Consider the following 21,115-nt stretch of genomic DNA (forward strand, 5'->3'; position numbering starts at 1 on the left):
CTCTTTTAAAGTGTTTTCAGTAATCACTGTTACTTTCTGCCTGGCACATGGACTTGGAAGAAGCTTAACAAGGCTGAGTTAAGGAAGAGGAATACCTGAAAACCAGATGGATAAGTAAGGCTTCCCCCTCCCAGATTCCAAAAATTGGGCAAGTAATTGACTCTTTTATTTGTCAATTAGTCTAATGATCAAGGCAATAAATATGAAACTGGCAATGTAAAACCTATTTAGCAAATATCAGGATTTCTACTAGAATATAGGTATAAAAAATATAGAATAAAAAAACCAACAGCATTCTTTTTCAGTCAGATAAAATCTCTTCAGAAAGATAAAATAAACATCAGAAAAAAAAACAAATTGTGTATTTTAATTACTTGGATTCTGTGAAACAAAGAAAAAGGGCTCCACTTGAGAAAGTCAGCTGATATTTTACAGAATATAGACAAGTAATGCAATTCACACTTCAATAAATATGATTGAATACTGCTTAGAACTTAAATATGAAATGAAATAGATGCTATTTGGAAGAGAGGATAATTCAGGAAAGTCTTTTGGAACACTTAGGAGATATTTTTCTTATTTTTTAAGATACAATTTTATTAGGAAAGTGAAATTCACCTTGAGTTAACATGTTCAAAGTGGTGGGAAGTGCTAAGGAGAGTAAAAAACAGATACAAACCATCTAAGCATAGACATTTTCTAAATTTTTTTTTTTTTTTTTTTTTTTTTGAGAAGGAGTCTTGCTATGTCTCCCAGGCTAGAGTGTAGTGGCATGATCTCCACTCACTGCAAGCTCCGCCTCCCGGGTTCACGCCATTCTCCTGCCTTAGCCTCCAGAGTAGCTGGGACTACAGGTGCCCGCCATCACGCCCGGCTACTTTTTTGTATTTTTAGTGGAGACTGAGTTTCACCTTGTTAGCCAGGATGGTCTGGATCTCCTGACCTCGTGATCCGCTTGCCTCAGTCTCCCAAAGTACTGGGATTACAGGCGTGAGCCACCGCATCCAGCTGACATTTTCTAAATAATTTTATCCGTAATAGTAGTCACTAAGTAATTGTATTTGTCTTTATGTTAATCATATCTTCAAAAATTCTCTGTGAAGAATTTGGTCGGAATAGATTCAATTTTATGAGTTCTTCTATTTCTCTTGACAAAAAAGAGTACAGATGTGAATAAACATTTATCCCCAAGTAAAGAAAATAGGAAAAAGCCACAAAAGTTAATTCAGGCCGGGGGCGGTGGCTCACGCCTGTAATCCCAGCACTTTGGGAGGCCGAGGCAGGCAGATCACGAGGTCAGGAGAGCGAGACCATCCTGGCTAACACCGTGAAACCCCGTCTCTACTAAAAATACAAAAAATTAGCCAGGCGTGGTGGTGGACGCCTGCAGTCCCAGCTACTCTGGAGGCTGAGGCAGGAGAATGGCGTGAACCCAGGAGGCGGAGCTTGCAGTGAGCCGAGATCGCACCACCGCACTCCAGCCTGGGCGACAGAGCAAGACTCCACCTCAAAAAAAAAAAAAAAAAGTTAATTCAGTCTATTTTTCAGTATTTTTCCATATGCATGCTTAAGAGCTAATGAGAACCTGTCAAGTACTGTGATGATTGGGGAATTAAGATTTATTCTAAGTGACAATTCAGCACAATTTTCTGGAAAGAAAAACACGGAAAGGAAGACACTTAACTGGAATTTTGGTAGTGAAAGAGAAAGCAGCAAATAAGAAATAAGCTAATTACATAGGATTGACACATATAATGCAATATACTCTAGGCTGGGAAGTTTGTGACCAGTTCAATCCCTGACTAAGCTCTGTTTCTGAGGACTTGTTGAATAATGCCCATCTTTGTCCTTCTTGGTGTCTAATTCATTCAGTAATTATGGTTATATCAGCCATTAATTATGGGGCTTTATTGTATCATGTGTTAGAGAAAGTAAAAATTAGATAGGCAGTTATATTCAGATGCTACATCTTTTGACCCAAAGCAATTTACCTAATTCTTTAAATCTTCTCTTTACTCATGTGTGAAATGAGAAAATTTATATCTTCCTTATAGGATTGCTGAAAGGACTTAATGAAATAATGCATGTAAAACAGTACAGTACCAGACATATGGTAATGAAAAAATAATTTTAGATTATGATGATGATGAAGTGCTTGAAAATTGAAAATTCACAATTTATTTAACTTTTGTAGTCTATGATTTGTCTATTCATTCTCTTAACAGCATGTATTGAAAACTGGATATATAATATTTTTAAAAGATCACTTATCAGTATATTCTTCTATGGAACCTGCTTTTGGTGTTGTATTTAAAATATTCTTCACCTAACCCAAAGTCACAAATATTTTCTCCAATGTTTTGTTCCTACGTGGAGTATATTTCTATTCTGAGTTAATTATTGTATATGATTCAAGGTTGGTCTAAGTTCATTTTTAAACATGAATATTCAATCATTCCATCCACATTTGTTGAAAGGACTGCTTATTTTTTTTTAATTACTAGATTGCCTTCGCACATTTGTTGAAAACTAGTTGTCCATATATGATTAAGGCTACTTATATACTCTTTATTCTGTCCCATTATTCAAATTGTCCATCTTATGCCAGTAACACAACCTTAGTTAAGATTAACATAAATCTTGAAATCAGATAGGGTTAGTGCTCCTTTCTCAAATTAATTTTTGACTATTCTAAGTTCTTATAATTTACATTCACATTTGAGAAACAGTTTGTCAATTTCTACCAATGGAAAAATAGCATGTTGGTGCCTTAATCAAAACATTTTATGCACCTCATAAATATATACATCTAATATGTAACTATAAAAATTTAAAAATAGCAAAATTTAATTTTAAAAAATATACTGGGATTCTCTTAATAGATATTCATTTTTATTTTTAATAGACTTCATTTTTCAGAGAAGTTTTAGATTCACAGAAAACCTCAGTGGACGGTACAGAGATTTACCATATACCCTGTTTCCATGCATGCATAGCCTCTCCCATTATCAACATTCCTTACCACAGTAGTACTTTTGCTATGATTGATGAACGTATGTTAACAATCATGCCACCCAGAGTTAGGGTTCACTCTTGACATCGTACATTCTGTTTGTTTGTGCAAATTTTTATGATGCATATCCACCACTACAGTTTCATACAAGTAGCTTCACTGCCCTAAAAATCCTCTGTACTATGCCTATGTATCCCTTTCCTTCTCAAACCCTAGCAATCACAGATTTTATTTTCTTATTAATACTATCTCCATACTTGTCTTTTCTAAGATGTCATATAACTGCAATCCCTTTTTGATTGGTTTCTTTCACTTAATAATACACATTTATGATTTCTCCATGTCTTTTTGTGGCTGGGTAGCTTTTTTTTTAGTGCTGGATGATACCCCATTATGAAGATGCAACAATTTATTTACACATCCACTTATGGAAGGACATCTTGGTTGTTTCCAAGTTTTGGTAATTATGAATAAAGCTACTACAAACATCTATGTGCAGATTTTTGCATGGACATAAACTTTTCAACACTTTTGAGAAAATGCCAAGAAACATAATTCCTGGATTATGTGTTATGAGTATGTTTAGTTTTGTAAGAAACTGCTAAACTGTCTTCTAAAAGTGACTGTATCATTCTGCATTCCCGTAAGCAGTAAATATGAGTTCTTGTCGCTCCACATCTTCACCAACATTTGGTGATGCTGGTGTTCTGGATTTGGCCATTCTAATAGTGGTTATCTTGTTTGTAGTGCTATCTCATTGCTGTGTTAATTTATACATTCCTAATGACGTATATGATGTGAAGCATCTTTTTATATCATTATTTGCCATTTGTATATCTTTTTGCTGAGATGTATGTTAAGATTTTTGGCTCAAGTTTTAATCAAGTTGTCCATTTTATTATTTTTCGGTTTTCAATGTTCTTTACATATTTTGGATTACAGTTCTTTGTCAGATATGCCCTTTGAAAAATATTTTCTCTCAGCCTGTAGCTTGCTCTCTCATTCTTTTTACAGTATCTTTGATAGAGCAGATAATCTTAATTGTAATGTACTTCAGCTTATCAATTATTTATTTCATATCTTTGGTGTTACTAATATCTCTAAAAATCATCACCAAAATGAAGGTCCTCTAGATTTTTTTCATATGTTATAGGAGATTTTTTAGTTTTAAGCTTTACATTTTGGTCTACAATTTGAGTTAATTTTTGTGAAGCATATAAAGTCTGGGTCTGATTCATTTTTTAAATTATTTTTAAATACATTTTGTAGATTCCATCAGATTTTGTACATAGACAATAATTTTGTCATTAAATAAATGATTTTTGCCTTCTTCCCTTCCAATCTGGGCTTTGTCCTCCCCCACTTTCTCTCTGTGTCTCTCTGCTTTCTCCCCATCTCTCTTTGTGCCCTTCTCCATCTCTCTGTCTCTGTCATCAACACTGTCTCCACCAAACCCACTGACTTGGTTTTACCTTATTGGACTGGATAGAATCTTTGGTAAATGATTGGATAGAAATGGGAAGTGGTAAAAGTGGATGTGGACATTATTTATCTTATTTCTGATCTTATGATAAAGGCAGTACATACTTTCCTTTCAGAATAGTATCAGTTGTAGGATTTTTATGGATTCCATTTATCAGATTAAAAGAGTTTCCTTTTGTTCTTAAATTGCTGAGAATTTTTGTCACAAATAATGTTAGATGTCATCCCATACTGTTTCTGCATCAATATCTTCCTTCTTGCTTTCTTTATTTCTTTTCTTTCTTTCTTTTGTAATGCCTTTGGTTTTGAGATCGGGTAAGTCTGACTTTATAGAATGAGTTGTGGAGTATTTCTTCCCTTTCAAACTCTAGAGTATTCTGTGTAAAATCAATATTACTTCTTCCTTAGATATCTAATATAATTTACTAGTGAAGCAATCTGAGCCTTGAGTTTGTGGTGTAAAAGAAAAATTGTGTTGGGAGTCTGGGAGTGAATAGAGAAGAGTAAATAAGAAAAAGGCTTAGTCTTTAAGACTGATATGTGCAAAAAAATCCTCTCAGCTGGTCAGTGTGCTCCTGGTTGAACTATTGACTAAGATCTGTTCTGTTGCCTTGCCGTGTGGCCACTGCCAATCTTTGTCTCTTCTAGCGTCCAATTCAATTATTCCATCATTATTATTATAACAGCCATTAGTTGTGGGGCTAGTATAATAATAATATTATGTTGTGAGTATTTTTGGTTAAATTATCATCCTTTAGAGATTGTTTTTAATTAATTTCTACATATATTTATATTTTAAATAATAAAATAATGTTATACACTTACTTATGCAATTATTTCAAATAATGCAAATAATGTTCATTAATTTTTACAGATCTAAATTTCCTACAGGTCTCATTTTTCTATGTGTAAAGGACATTTTAAAAGCATTTCTTATATTGAATTACTTTCTATAATAATTTTTCTCAGCTTCTGTATGTCTGAAAGGGTACTTTACCTTAATTTTCATAAGATTATTTTGCTGATGTGGAATTCTACAATGAAACTCTTTATAAAACAAGTTTTGGCCAGGCTCAGTGGCTCACGCCTGTAATCCCAACCAATTGGGAAGGTGAGGCAGGTGGATCACATGGTCAGGAGTTTGAGACCAGCCTGGCCAAGATGGTGAAACCCCGTCTCTACTAAAAATACAAAACTTAGCTGGGCACTGTGGCGGGCCAGCTACTTGGGAGGCTGAAGCAGGAGAATCACTTGAACCTGGGAGGCAGAGGTTGCAGTGAGCCGAGATCGCACCACTGCACTCCAGCCTGGGTGACAGAGCAAGATTCCATCTCAAAAAAAAAATAATAATAAAATAAAATAAAAATAAAACAAGTTTCAAGATATCTACTCTCTTTCTTATTTCATTGTTCCCAGTGATAAATCTTCTGCTACTGTCACATTTTCTTCCCCTCTTTATATAACATTATATTTCATATCTGGCTACATTTACGATGTTCTCCTATCACTGATACTGAGAAAATTGATTATGATGTAGTTCTTATAGTTATTTTCATGTTTCTTGTGTTTGGGGTTTGTTGAGCTTCTCAGATCTGTGGCTTTACAATTTTCATAAAATATTAAAAATAATTCACCAATTATTTCTTCAAATATATTTTTTCTTCTTTTCCTCTTTCCTTTTCTTCAGAACTTCCAATATATATATGCAGTTGGCTCCTTGACATCTTTCTACCAGTTATTGATGCTGTGTTCTTTTTTTACTCTGTTCTCTCAGTGCCTTATTTAACTACTTTGTATTTCTGTATTCTGAATGTAATATTGTTTTACTGCAATATTTATTAAGTTCTTAATCTCATCTAGTATATCTCAGACATTGTAGTTCTCAGCTATAGAAAATCAATTTAAAATATTCATTTTCCATTTCCCTTGCCTCTACTTTACATTAGGTATATATAATATAGAAACAAAAATTGTTTTAATTTTCTTGCCTGCTATTTCTATCCTCCCTCCATTTCAGTTCTGAGTAATTTTTAATTGATTTATCTCATTATTTTGAATTACATTTTCTTGATTCTGTGCATATCTGGAATTCTTTTAAAAAATAGCTAAAATTAAACAGCAAATATTGTGAATTTTACCTTGGTATGGGCTAGGTAATTTTGTGTCTTTATAAATATTCACAGAATTTGTTCTAGTCTACAGTTGTTAACTGAAAATATTTTGATCCTGTTGGCTCTTGCTTTAACAATATTTTAGGCAGGGTGATAGAAGTGTTCATTCTATATTAGTAGTTTTTAATAAAGGCAATTTTTTACCCCGGAAGACGTTTGGCAATGTCTGGATTTTGTAACCAAATTTTTTTATTTTTTTGAGATGCAGTCTTGCTCTGTCGCCCAGGCTGGAGTGCGGTGGCGTGATCTCAGCTCACTGCAAGTTCCATCTCCCAGGTTCACGCCATTCTCCTGCCTCAGCCTCCCGAGTAGCTGGGACTACAGGCGCCCGCCACCACGCACAGCTAATTTTTTGTATTTTTAGTAGAGATGGGGTTTCACCGTGTTAGCCAGGATGGTCTCGATCTCCTGACCTCATGATCCGCCCGCCTCGGCCTCCGAAAGTGCTGGGATTACAGGCATGAGCCACCGTGCCTGGCCTGTAATCAATTTTGTAATCAAAATTGATTGTCAAAAGTTAGGGATGAATGCCACTGACACTTAGGGGTTAGATACCATGGATGCTGCTGAACATTTCATAATGCTTAGGGCAGGCCCCCAACAACAAATAATCATAGCCTAAAATATTAAAATTTTTGAATTTAAACTCAAATATTTGAATTTTTCAAAAAAGTTGAATTTGGGAAACTCCAACTTAGGGCTAGTTATTCCACAAACCTAAGGCAGGACCCTTTTGTATATTCTACTCAATGTCTTGAGCAACGTGAATTTCTTCGGTATGGTTTGTAAGACCAGTACTAGGTTTGGATCTCTGTAAGAGCCAGGTGCTATCATATCGTATCTTTACTTGTGTGTCTATGCTGTGCCACAAAAGCTTTTGTCAAAAGCATGTGGAGGTGCCGATCAATACTCAGAACTGGAGGAGTTCCTCTGCAGATCTCTGAAGCCCTGTCTTCCTACAGCTTTCTCATCTCCAGTGTTCTGTTATGTAAATTCTAGCTCTTTTATCTCCCCTGAGCAATATGTAAAAAAAAAGATACATATTTTCTCCAAACAGTAGTTTTTCACATTGAATTAATTTTTAGAGTTTTAGGATGCTTGCTTGTCTTTAAAGTGTTAAGTAATTCACTTTCTCTTATTGTCAGCTCTGGAAATATTTATGAAATATTATTAAACTGAACATGTATCAAACCAGCTAAAAGGTGCTTATGAATATAGCATGAAAAAGAAATTCTGCAAAGGCACAGTGCAATTATGTAAGGCATTTGTATACAGTATTAAATAATCACACTTCTGTAATGTTTTTATATTTTCATCATATTTTCATTTACTAAAGTAGTTCACTGATGATCCTTTATTGGTTAAAATCTTAACATTGTACCCATTAACTAAAAATAAAAAAATAAAAAAATAAACCAATTGAATAGATGTGATTAATATCACAAAACCATATATTTTTGGAATTAGTAAAAACTTGCCATGCTGTGGAAAAGCATTAGGATCACCAGTTTTGATTGCCATAAGGTGGCTTTGGTATGTGGAAACTTAAATGATAATTTGTTTAGGATGCTTAGTTGAATATTTTAACTAAAAATACTCTAACCTGAGTAATATTTTAGAAAATGAATGAGCGTTGGAATCTCGTTTAACTTAATATTTCTCAATAGAGCTCTTTTTACTATGGAAGATCTCTAACAGTTGTAATATTGACCTTAAAGCGAATATTTCTCTGGATAGGAATAGGGTGTGTGTATCTCTGTGAGTGTGTGCACGCACGCATGTGTATTTCCATGCCAATTATGCATAATCATGATGCTATTCTGTTTATAAATACAAGAAAATAAAACAAAATAACAACCATGTTATATATTCTCTTTGAGATTTTTAACTCAGAGTAACTTCATCAGAAAGTGTGGTGGTACTAATTATTACAGACAGCCAAATACGTAAGGATTTAACTAGCAAAGTTAACTTTATGTTTCTGGATCAAAAAAGTCTATCAAAATTGGTTAACAACTGTCCATGACCTTTCCTGAGGCTGGGGTTATTAGTGTTACATAGAAGTGTGTGTGTGTGTGTGTATGTGACAGAGAGAGAGAGAGACTATAGATTTCACAGAACTTTTTTAGTAATAACAGTTATTGTATTAAATGAGTTAAGTGCCTAGAGTGGAAGTTGCTCAAAAATATCCATTGTTGGAATAAATTTAGTATTGTAAACTGTGGCTTAGTTCACAGTAGCTATAACCTATAATAACTTCTTATGATCACAAAAGTAAAGTAGTTGTTAAATGCATTTCTTTGTAGAGAAGAGAGAAACAGTGGTTAGATTATTTGTTTAATATTAAATATCATATGGAGTAGATCCCGTACACAAACCCAGATATATTTAAGAAAAGCTTTTTGACCATGCTGTCAATGATAATCTCTTTAAAAGAAGTAACAAACAAATCAAAAATAAATATTGAATAGTATTTACACTAAAGCACATCTTCCAAATAATACACATGTTTTATTTGGTACTGTTCCCAACAGCCCAAATGCAGGCTTCAAAGAAAACCATTTTTTTTTCCACTGGCAAAGATTTTCTAACAGCAATGTTGGTTCCAGTATTTTATTTGAGTATTTATGGCTAGTGAATATGGACAATAATTTCAAAATAAAAACATAATGTTTTCATGGGATATCTGCCATTAATGTCTTTCCTGACTGTTTTTTGCACTATGGCACTCAAAATGTTTTCAGCTAAGTATTTTTGACAAAATGTACTGTATTAATTTTTCTTGGCTTCTGTCTCAGTCTGTATTGCGCTGCTGCAACAGAATACTACACATTAGGTAGTTTATAATGAATGGAAATGCATTGGCTTACAGTTAAGGGGGCTGGGACATCTGTGACCGAGGGGCTGGCATCTGTCAAGAGTCTTCTTGCTGCATCATCTTATGACGAAAGGGCCAAGAGAGGGCAAGACTGAGGGTAAGGGAACTCTCCCTTTTTACAGGGAACCCACTCCCTTGATGAGAAAGCCAACCCCGTGATAACAACATTAATCTGTTCACAAGGGCAAGCAAAAAGGTCTCACATCTTAATATTAGCACAATTTTCATTGAATTTCCAACACATAACTCTAAGGAGACACATTCAAACAATAGCAGCTACTATAAAATATAGTTACTGATAATAATCTGAAGCCTCAGTTCTACCCTACCACCAGATAAATTCCTTTCAATTAAGATATTTTATCAGGAGATTCAGTCCCAATAGCTGTTCTGATGTTCAGCTCATCTTGTGGCCATTAATTTAGTACCTGTTGTGGCTGAAGTGAGTGCTGTTGTTGGCTTCTAACCTTTATTTTGGGGTGGTCTAATTCATATTGCTGAGCTTCTACTTAAGTGTTATTTTTAAGTTTTCTGATACACTTTTTAAATTGAATAGGTTAATAGGAGAAGCAATCTCCATATGTCTTAGTGCAGGATGAAGAGCATCTCCTTTCCACATTTAGAGAGGAGGATAGCTAAGGAGTAAAGAAGGCACATTCTCAGTATGGGGTTGAGAGTTTGTGATTCAAGATGTAGTATTCTGCCAAATCTAGAAAAAAAATCTAAAATATAAAGAAAGAACATGCAAAACACAAATATTTCATTTAAAAAAAAGTCTACAAGACTTTCTGAGCTAAAGCTAAATTTCTCATTATCAAACATCAACTTAAGGGAGGAGTGTTGAATATGTTTAAAGGGAATGAATATGGGTCAGACACCAGATTCCATGTAGACCTCGAGCCAGACTGTTAATACCATAATGCATGGCGGAGTCACAATTCAATTAAACAAAATGCTCATTACACTAATATTTAATAAATTAGCTTATTAAACATAGGATTTTCTTACAAATTTGAAAGGTATAAAGAGAATAATCACTATGATTATTCATTCTACTTTTCAAAATTCCCAAAGTTTTTGTTTGTTTTAGATTTAAAAGAATGAATAGTTTATATTAATTGTAACCACACAGGCAATATACAAATAAAGCATTTTTAAAAGTAAAATTAAATACTATAGCCAAAGATACATATTTTATTATGTAGGATGTTATAATATAGTTCTTTAACAATGTAAACTCTTTTACTGCTCTTCTTGACTGTTAGATTAAAAACACTTTGTAAAAAAATGATGAGCATATAAGTAAAGACTTCAGTTTCTCTTATTAAAAGTGAAAACTCTTAATTTAAAATTTTTTTGTAACTACACATTTTAGGCTTTGAATATTATGTATTTAACTTTAAGACTAGGATGATTTTTAGCCCTGTCTCCTCTCATGTGGACACTTGAGTATAACATTTAAAAAAAAATTAAGCTAATAATTTACAAGATTTATTAATGTCAATCATTCTATTTTTTTCTGAAGTTTTCTGTGTACTTTTAGTTTACACATATTTTTCTTCACTACAAAACAACATCCACTGGTAATTTAGTTAAATACATTTATGTTCTATCTATTGGGAATTCCAATTATTATTTCATCAGATGCTCTTGCCTGTCTTCTATAAGATATAGCATTTTGTGAATTGATATTATCATTTTATGCTTTTTCCCTTTGACTTACAGTTATTAATTCAAGACTTTCCCTGTATCGAGTAAAACGTAAAATGTCACTTTTGTCTTTTGCCTTTGTTTTAGCTTATTATTTATTTTTTAGAGGACATCGAGATTCCTTTATTTTTGAGATGGAGTCTCGCTTTGTTGCCCAGGCTGGACGGCAGTGGCGCGATCTCGGCTCACTGCAAGCTCCGCCTCCCGGGTTCACGCCATTCTCCTGCCTCAGCCTCCACAGTAGCTGGGACTGCAGGCAGCCATCACCACGCCCGGCTAATTTTTTGTATTTTTAGTAGAGACGAGGTTTCACCGTGTTAGCCAGGATGGTCTCGATCTCCTGACCTCATGATCCGCCCGTCTCGGGACATTGATATTCTTGTCATTAACTTGTTCCTTCAGTTTGGCTATTTCTATTTTAATCTCATTTTGTTGTTTGAATGTATGGTCTCTCACCTATCCCTTTCTTATTAAATTTACAATCATGTTAAGTTCTTCTATGTTATGAAATTAACACTACAGAATGTTCTCCTATTTCTTAAATTATATATTTTTCCATGCCAGACTTTTCTAAGTTCTAAATATCCTTTTCATTTTCTTTTTTCTTTTTTTAATTCCTTTTTTTTTTTTTTTAGACAGAGTCTCACTCTGTCACCCAGGCTGGAGTGCAGTGGCGTGATCTCAGCTCACTGCAACTTCTGCCTCTTTGGTTCAAGCAATTCTCCTCCTGCCTCAGCCTCCCGAGTAGCTGGGACTACAGGTGTGTGCCATCACGCCTGGCTGATTTTCATATTTTTTTAGAGGCAGGGTTTTGCCCATTTTCTTTAAAATATTTATTGTTGTCTTATGCTTTTGCCTGTTTTAGGTCGTATGTTTTTGTTATATCCATGGAGACTTCTATTCAGATCATCTATTGGTTTTGGTCTATGGATGTCTTTTTCTTCTTGCACTTTCTGCTTTGTTTGAGACCTGATTGTCTTCAGTTCTTAGGCACAGTTTTAAGATTTACGTTGTCCTCTAAATGAAAACTATTAATAGAGAGGAAAACAGCTTGGCTAGAGCTAATTGCAGACAATCTTTGTCTTCTCTCTTGAGATTTTGTTAAATAACCTTCCTGGCTTTATTCTACTTTATATAATCACAGTTCTGGTAAGTGGGTAGTGAATTAAAATTTTCACTACTCTATGTTAGAAGCTGATATGGTTTGGATGTGTATCCTTGCCCAAATCTCATGTCTAATTGTAATCCTGAATGTTGGAGGTGAGCCTGCTGGAAGGTGATTGGATCATGGGGGTTGTTTCTCACGGTTTAACACCATCCCTCTTGGTGGTGTCATGTTGAGAGTGAGTTATCACAAATCTGGTTGTTTAAAAGTGTGTAGCACCTTCCCTTTCTCTATCTTCCTCTTGTTCCAGCCATGTAAGACACGCCTGCTTCTCCTTCCCCTTCCACCATGATTGTAAGCTTCCTGAGGCCTCCCCAGAAGCTGATGACACCATGCTTCTTGTACAGCCAGCAGAATTGTGTGGCAATTAAACCTCTTTTCCTTATAAATTACCCAGTCTCATGTATTTATTTGTAGCAGTGTGAGAACAAAGTTATAAAGAAGCTTTCTTATCTTTTCCATGGACTTTTGCTACTTAAAGTTCATGGCATGAGTTTGAAGTATTTTTTGTTTGATTAGTAGAAGTGGAGATATTTCTTTTCATTTACTTATTTTTCATACTTGAGTTATTTAAGTACACATTCTGTGTAGCGAATCTAGAACTATGCTTCCCACTATCATTTTTACTTGGAAATCAATATGACTAACTCTTAATAAAAATTTTTAATGTTAAATTAGATTAAATATGGAAAAATACTGGTCATTATTTTCTTATTGACAGACACTATTTTTGTCAGCTTCCTAGTAATGGTTGATATAGGTCTTACATTTAATATATAACCTACTATTTTCAGAATTTAAAATGTGTCATATTTCACTTATAAAATTATGAATCACTAGATTAAAATTTTATGTCAGAAGAGTTCTTTCTGAAATATTCACTGAGTCATACACATTGACTGATTAATACATTATGCTTCATTTTAAAAGACAAAAGGAAAATTAGAAAGAAAAGACAAAGGCCAGGCATGGTAGCTCACGCCTGTAATCACAGCACTTTGGGAAGGTGAGGCAGGTGGATCACCTGAGGTCAGGAGTTCAAGACCAGCCTGGCCAACATGGTGAAACCCTGTCTCTACTAAAAATACAAAAAAGTCGCAGGGCCTGGTGGTGGATGCCTGTAATCCCAGCTACTCAGGAGGCTGAGGCAGGAGAATCCCTTGAACCAGGGAGGCAGAGGTTGCAGTGAGCCAAGATCACACCACTGCATTCCAGCCTGAGCAACAAGAGTGAAACTCCATCTCAAAAAAAAGAAAGAAAGAAAGAAAGAAGAAAGAGTTAATTTATAGTTTTTACCAAGCAAAATTTGAAAAAGATCTAACTGGGACAGAGATTTCTGATTCATTTTCAGTATTCATTGTGTCTTTCTTTTTTTGGTGAAAAGATATCAACCCATTTCACCAACATGTTTTAGGACAAGATGGCTGCACAAGGAAAGCTGCATTTTCCAATATATTTTTGTAGATAGAGCTATGTGGCTATGTTCCCAGTGGGATGTTTGTGCAACTTCAAGTTGATCTCATTTAAAAATTAAAATTTCTTCTCTGCACTTTCTATTTCTGTCTTCCTACTAGAAAGGCGGAAGTGGAACAGCCACCATTAATCCATTGATCAAGGATGACAGGGTTGCCTCCACAGTCATGGAAAGCTTATCTCTGGTCTTTCCCATGTGAGACAAATTTCCATCATATTAAACTCAGTTATTTGGAATATACTTGTTAAAGGAGTTTAGTCTAGACCCTAAATATAATACTTTATTTTTTAAAAAAATAATAATAAAGAGTAGGAGGAGTCCACAAATTAACATGTCATGATAGCAAGAAAATATTAGGAAAAAAAACATGATTAGAAAATTATCTAGGTTATCATAGAAAGAGGAAAAAAGATCTTTCATTGCATCCTTTCTTTCTTCTTATTTTCTTTTTCTAATAGGGATAAATTTTACAGAACCATGAAGGCTATGGTAGGGAATGTGTTACAAGTAAAGTAGACACTTTAACAAATTTGGGGTGGCATCATCAATAACCACATATAGTAATAGAGAAGAACCACTATACAGTAGTAGTGAAGAACAAGATAAGTAGACTAATTGCTCTTTATATTGGAGGTAAGATGTAGAGGGCTAATGGAAAAGAGGTGTCCCAATTGTATGAACTGTGCATCAGGTATATGGGGATGTAAGTCCCATAAAGGCAGAGTTTTGTTTTGCTTACAGCTATCATTTAGTGCCTAACACAATGTCTTTCACATAAATTAATACCTGTATAGTGAGTGAAACATGAAGTATCCCTTAATGAGATAATGACAACGGTGGGTTGAGGGATACATGTGGAATATTACAAGTTCAGATTTGAACACATTAATTTGTAAATGATTGCTTGTCTTCAAAATAGAGATACTGATTAATCACAGTCAAGAAATAGAAGGAAAGAGAAGTAGTTTGATCGTTAATTTTATGTGTGAACTTAACTGTGTGAAGGGATACCCAGATAGCTTGTAAAACATTGTATCTAAGTGTTTCTGTAAGGGAGTTTCTGAAAGATATCAACATTTGTATTTATAAACTGAGTAAAGAAGATCATTCCTTACCAGAGTGGGCAGGTATCATTTAATCCACTAATGGCCATGATAGAACAAAAAAGTGGGGGAAATGTGAATTCACTCTCTCTCTGGGAGCTGGCCCGTTCATCTACTGCACTTAGAAATCAGAGTTTCCGGTTCTTAGGCATTCAGACTCCAGAAATTACATCAGCAGGCTCCCTGGTTCTCCAACCTTTGGCCTTAGACTGAGAGTTACACCACTGCATCCCTTGGGCCTAGAACTGAATTACATCACCAGCCTTCCCTGTTCTCCAATTGGAAGATAGAATTTCATGGGACTTCTCAGCTTCTCTGATTGCCTGAGCCAATTCCTATAATAAATCCCCTCTTATATATCTATAAATACCCTATTGGTTCTGTTTCTCTGGTGAGCTCTGACTAATACAAGCAGTCTGGACAAGAGATATAAATTTAGAATCTTTATTGTATAGATGGAACATAAAATCATGTGTAAAGATGAAAGCCCTCTAATCTCTCCCTGAATGAAGAGAAGGTGGTCTATGCTGTGGTCCTGAGAAACTCCACAGCCTAGAAAAAGAGTGGATAAAAAAGTCCAGAGAGTATCATTATGGAGGACCTTTCACCCACACATACCCTCAGCATGCTAGGGCCATCTATGTAAATAAAAGGTCATGGTATCCATTAACTTCAGAGTGATAGGAAACCAGAAAAAGACAAGCAGAAGGAAACTATGAACTTTCTTTTTTCTAAGTTGTGATTTGATAGTGTTTCCTGAAAAAATAATAGGGTATCTGAACACACACAAGTAGGATCTAGGATTTTAATCAAATACAATATATAGCAAAGTTATCTAGCATATTTAATAATGTTACTAATCCTTACTGTGCCTCATAATGATTAGGCACAATGCTAAGCAGCTTTAATAAATGAATGTAATTATCATGGTGTTTATATAGCTAAACTCAATTTTTTTAATCAATTGAAGAGTAGAGAGGCAAAAAATATGGAAAGAAGCATGCTTCTTTGAGATATCTTCTAAAGCACTTAGTAAGTAACCGAATGGCATTATTCTTTCAAGAGAGTAATCAAGCCCCTCGGTCAAAATCCTTGCTAATTGCCTTCCAAGAAAAGCCAGTAAAAAGCAATATCTGAGTTTAATTTCCTTGAAGTTTGTCATCTCATTGATAAAGTTGCTTCAAAGATGAGAAGAAAATTGTTTAGTAAAAGAACAAACTGGAAGGTTAGGCCAAGGTAGTCTTAGAAAAAGTCAAAGTTAAAATTATATATTATAATAGAGTAAATGTTAGGTTGAGCAAGCAAGGTCATAAGAGAAAGTCATTTTTTTTTTGTCTCTAATACTGCATAGTAGTATACACACACACACACACACACACACACACACAAAGATAGATAGATGTAAATGTAGACACATCTCACAGTTGATAGCAGCATGATTCGTAGTAGCCAAAAGTTGGAAGTAATGCAGGTATCCACTGATTAATGAATAGATACACAAATTATGGTATATACATACAATGGAATATTATTCATACTTCAAAAGAAAGGAAATGCTGACCCATGCTACAGCTACAACATGGATAAACTTGAGGACATTATACTAACTGAAATAAGCCAGTCATAAAACGACAACTATTATATGACTTAACTTACATGAGATATCCAGAGTAGTCAAATTCATAGAGACAGAAGGTAGAATAGTAGTTGGGAGATGGGTGTGAATGAGGAATTGTTTAATTGTTTAATTGGTTTAGAGATTCAGTTTTGCAAACTGAGAAACATCTTATCATTGGTTGCACATCAGTGTGAATGTTCTTAACCCTACTGAACTGGATCTTTAAAAAAATTTGTCAACATGGCAAATTTTAATGTGTAAAATTTAAATACATACATATATACGTACATACATCCCAATATATAAGATAAAGCAAAAAAGTCTCAATTAATTTTAAAATTGCAAATCATAAAACATATACTCTGACAAAACTGAAATTAAATTTTAAATAAATACTTGGAGTATTTCTGAAATATCTCTCATATTTACAAACAAAACAACACAATTCTGAATAACTGTGGGTCAAAGAAAATCTTAAAAATCAAAAATATTTTAATTGAGTAAAAATATACAACATCAAATTTGAGAGATGTGGCTTAAGCAGTGTTTAAAGTTAAATAAATAGCACAAACACATGTATTAGAAATGTCTGTACTCCCATGTTTTTTTGCAGCACTTTTATACATTTGATGCAAATGTTGAGTATTCCTTTAAGTAAATGATTGAAGTGTCTATCAACAGATAAATGGATAAGTAAAATGTGGTGCTTATACACAATGAAATATTATTTAGCCATGAAAAAGAAAAAAATTGTCATTTGGAACACGTTTAGAATTGGAGAACACTATGCTAAGTGAAATAAGCCATGCTCAGAAAGAGATATTACATGTTCTCACTTGTGTGTGGAATCTAAAACAATCAACCTCATAGAAGCAGGAAGCAGAGGCTGGAGGCTGGAGGAAATGAGAAGATAATGGTCACAGGTTACAAAGCTTCAGTTCAATAGGAAGAATAAATTTATTTTTGAGATCTTGCACAGAGTTGTAAATATAGACAATAGTGTATTGTCTATTTCAAAGTTGTTGAGAGTAAATTTCAAATATTCTTACTATAAACAGTTATAAGTATTTGGGGTGATGATATATTAATTAACAGCATAATTATTCTTTATTGTATTCATAAATCATAACATCACTTTTTCCCATAACTATATACAACTATAATTTGTCATTTTACAGTAAAAATAAATAGAAGAGAAGCAAATAATCTCAGCTTTTACCTTTAAATATTAAAAAAATTAACAAATTAATCCAGATTAAGAAGGAAATAAAACAAAGATTAGAGTTAAAATTAATGAATTAAAAGATATAAAAACAGAGAAAATTAGTAAAAATAAAAGCTATATCATTGATATTAGTAAAATTGATGTCTTTAGCCAGAGTCGTCATGAATAAAGAGTAAAAACATAAATTATTGATATCAGTAATGAGAAAGGTAACATTATTAATGATATATACATTTACTATATCTTAAAAATATGTAGAATGCTATATAAACAAAAAGTACTTTATGTAAATATACTCACCACCTTAGATACAATAAGTAAAATTCCTGGAAAGATAGCAACTGCAAAGTTCACCGAAAAAGAAATTACTTGGATAGCCTTATGCTTATACATGTATTCAAAAATTAAATTCATTGTTCAAAATGTTCCAACAGAGAAAACTCCAATGCCAGTTGGCTTTAATTTTTATTTATAGCCACTATCCTAGTAATAAATAGTACAAAATTAACAAGAAGATATGCAAATGGAAAACAAAATTAAATGGGGAACAATTCTAAAGAAGATAAATGGATGGCACATAAGAACACTAAAATATGCTCCACATTATTAGCTGTGAGGGATATGCAAACTATAACACCAAACAAAATATTACTGCAAACCTATAAGAAACTCTAAAACTAGAAACACTAAAAATGGCAAGCACTGCTGAGAATGTGGACCAACTGAAAGTCTCATTACACTGCTGTGGTGGAATAGTAAACATGTTGACAGTTTTTAAAAAGTTAAACACATTTCAACTCTATTATTCAATTTTTCCACTCCTTAATGTTTTCCAGAGAGAAGATAAAGCAGATGTCCATACAAAGACTTGTATGTGAATATTCATAGCAACTTTATTTGTAATAGCCAAAACCTGAAAGCAACCCAAATGTATGTTAAGAAGCGAATGGATACATAAATTGTGGCATATGCATACAATGGGATACCCAGCAATAAAAAGGAATGAACTATTCAAGTATGCGACAAAGTGGATAAATCTCAAAATAATTTTGCTGAGTTGAAGATGTCAGATAAATAGAGTACGTATTGTATGATTCTATTTATATGAAATTACAGAAAACACAAACTAATTTAAAGCAACTGAAAGCTGATCAATGCTTGTCAGTGATCAGAATGGGTGGAGAGAGGCAGTAGAGAGGGATATGACAAATTTTGGAGGGATAAATTATAAAAATGAAGACACAACTATGTGCTGTCTAAAATAAGTTCACATTAATTATAAAAAAATAGGTTGAAGTTACAATATGTAAAAATATAACTTAAAAACATTTAATTTTTAAAAGGCTGAAGTGGCTATATTACTATCAGAAAAAGTAGATTTTAGAACGTGGCCTATTATGAAGTGGCGAAATTTATATTTTTTGTTTCCACAGTATCTAGTAATTAAAATGAAAGATATGTTTCTGAGTTTTAAGGGAGTTATACTTCCAGATTTTTTTTCAGCCTGACAACATATGCCTAATATATAGCTTGCTCCTACAGAAATCCCCGGTTCTTAAAAAAGACAAGCCCTGCTAATGAGTTACAAGTCCCATTTCTCCTGTCTCAGAGATGGCTATTGATAAATTGTGCAAAATAGGTTGTTTCAGAGAACAGAAAAAGAGGCAACCATATATGGAATCCAGAGTGCACACCATTGCCAAGTCTGGAAGTAGTCAATTCCCCACATCAGGTAGACATGGGATGTACTACAGAACCCCAAACATTGTGTTCTGTGTCTCTTTATTCACTGTCAAGTTACATTTGATACTATAATTATCCTGCCCTTTTGTTTGTTGCTGTTTTTGCTGGGTTTTCGCTATGATCGTATGTTGGAGGTGTTATATGTGGTTAAATTTATTGTTTAGCTCAGAATTTCTGGACCATGATAAATTAAAAATATACCTGAGTTGGAGAAATCATATTGAGCATCCTAGATTCAGAGAACTACTGCCCCATGACATCAACTTAGGATTCTGCAGAAGATGAAACAGTTGCCTATATTTGGGGATTGGAGAGGGCATTTTTATTGCATGTAAAATTATCATAATAATAATTATATTAATAGCAACAATTATACTGAATACCTACTATTTGTCAGGCCTGATAGCAGCCTTTCAAGTTGAATCATTTTATTTAATCCTTCTGAGGATTCTGAGGTAGAAATCAAAGCCTCAGATAGGATTTAAAAAAAATAAAATAAAAATAAGGCCGGGCGCAGTGGCTCACACCTGTAATCCCAGAACTTTGGAAGACTGAGGCGGGTGGATCACCTGAGGTCATGAGTTCGAGACCAGCCTGGTTAACATGGTGAAACCCCATCTCTACTAAAAATACAGAAATTAGCTGGGTGTGGTGGCAGATGCCTGTAATCTCAACTACTTGGGAGGCTGAGGCAGGAGAATTGCTGGAACCCGGGAGGCGGAGGTTGCAGTAAGCTGTGATCACACCATTGTGCTCTAGCCTGAGCAGCAGAGTGAGACCCCATCTCAAAACAAAACAAAACAAAACAAAAAAAACAAAACAAAAAACACACAAACCTGGCCAGGGTCTCATAGCTAGGAAAATAATATACATGGAATATGAAGCCAAGCAATTCCACTATTACCTAATATGCTAAATATAAATTAGGCATGTATGTTCTTGTTTATGTATGCTTGGAAAGAAAGGGGTGTGTGTGTGTGTGTGTGTGTGTGTGTGTGTGTTTATGTTGCAGCCAACTTCCTAACTTGTAGCAAAAGCTGTCTAATCAATCCAGAGACAGGGACTGACAACGAAATTTAAGTCTTTAGATTCATCTGTGCCTAAATCCTGATTAACTCTTGGCTTTTCTTTAATATTAATCAGGCAAGTTAATTTCTTGCTCCAGTTTCATTGAGATTTTCTTACATTACACAGAAATGTCAAAACAAGAGCTTTATGTTGACATGATGCTGTCATATGGTTCTGAAGCCTGTAGCAAATCTTTTATTCATAAATATTTTATTTGTTGTGCATTTATTATTGCATGAATTTTTATCATCTTTCTTATATTATTATGTAAAATACAATTTTAATCTCTTTTATCTCTGAGAAAATTGTACACTCTTAGAGGGCAGCGTCTGTTTCATTTTCTGTTTTTTACTCTAAAATATCTTTGACTTTTTGTACATAATTAGTAGAAGTTTTGCTCAAGTAAATAGTGCTAAGTAGATGTAAGACTTTTCCACTTAAGTTATCTTCTACAATGTATTTTAT

The 21,115-nt window shown here is 33.9% G+C and overlaps 1 long non-coding RNA gene across 1 annotated transcript in view; it reads left to right on the plus strand.

Moving 5' to 3' along the window:
• The window catches only part of LOC116468365 (uncharacterized), a 97,101-nt gene that overhangs the window by 17,630 nt on the left and 58,356 nt on the right, over positions 1-21,115 (plus strand). The window contains exon 4 of the long non-coding RNA XR_004248030.1: positions 18,676-18,854. This is a non-coding gene — a long non-coding RNA (uncharacterized LOC116468365). The remainder of the gene's footprint in view (positions 1-18,675; positions 18,855-21,115) is intronic.

Source organism: Hylobates moloch, unplaced genomic scaffold, assembly GCF_009828535.3.
Source record: "Hylobates moloch isolate HMO894 unplaced genomic scaffold, HMol_V3 SCAFFOLD_5, whole genome shotgun sequence".
Taxonomy (NCBI): Eukaryota; Metazoa; Chordata; class Mammalia; order Primates; family Hylobatidae; genus Hylobates; species Hylobates moloch.